The sequence below is a fragment of the Dipodomys spectabilis genome, unplaced genomic scaffold (assembly GCF_019054845.1).
Source record: "Dipodomys spectabilis isolate Male_0828 unplaced genomic scaffold, ASM1905484v1 ptg000514l, whole genome shotgun sequence".
Lineage (NCBI taxonomy): Eukaryota > Metazoa > Chordata > Mammalia > Rodentia > Heteromyidae > Dipodomys > Dipodomys spectabilis.
The window spans coordinates 1,152,423-1,153,529 of record NW_024871191.1 but is presented as its reverse complement, the minus strand read 5'-3'; positions in this window follow the sequence as shown (position 1 = coordinate 1,153,529).

Genomic DNA, 1,107 nt, shown 5'->3' with positions numbered 1-1,107 from the left:
TACATTGACTATAGAGCTAAAATTTCTGAAATAAATATTGTTAAGACCTGAAAATGTAAGTGAATATATATGCTTTTTTATGAGTCATTTTATGAAAACACAGTTTTTATGAAAGTAAATGGAATAGAATAAAAGAATGTAAGTGAATTGGGTAAGCTAATTATTAGTATAACTTTGTTTTCTATTAACAGTCCATTGAATGTACATGATGCAGTAAAATTATTTCCTTTGTGCCTCTAAACTTCAGTTAGTTTTAGAATCTTTATAGTTATGAGTGAACTTTTAGTATAAATAATGTTCTTTTAAAATGATTAGGAATAACCTTGTGTTTTGTGTCCTACTCCCAAGAACATGAGTTATTTTTAAGTGTTAATAGTTTATCATTATCATTATCATTATCATTATCATAGGGAATCATTATTATCATAGGGAATTAAAAGTGCAGTAGTATTGATGTCTTTTTAAACCAATTGTATTCACAAGTTGGAGAGTCTTTAATTCATACTTAGGTCTTGGTGTCTATGATTTTTAATCGCTCGTTCCTAACATTAGTGATAATTCAGACTGCATTTTTGAGTATATGAAAGGTCAAATATTTATCTGGGGTCAAAAGTGATTTTTATATCAGTCTTTCTTTAATAACATTTTAAAATAGTACATTTCTCTCAAAATGTTGGGTATGAAAAGCAATCAAAATACTTCTAATGGTAAACAATTTAGGTGAGCTACAGTGTGGAAATGATTGCTCCAAAAGACCTGCAGTCTGTTTCCATCAGGAATTGGGCAGGTCATTCTTTCAGTAAGACTGTATTAACCAGAGAGATGGGGTCCCCAGGCAGTGCAGTGTTGAGTGAAGGGATAAAATATGATTTCTACTATTTTGAGGTAGAAATCAAGAATGTTATAGTTTAGCAGTTTCTTTCTGCAGGGAGGTATCAAATGATTATGAACTTGGAGTTTTTATATTACAGTTACTTATTTTCTTTTTTTTTGTTGTTGTTGGTCATGGGGCTTGAACTCTGGGCTCGTGTGTTGTCCCTGCGCTCTTCCACTGAAGGCGATCGCTCTACCACTTGGACCACAGTGCCATTTCCAATTTACTAGTGG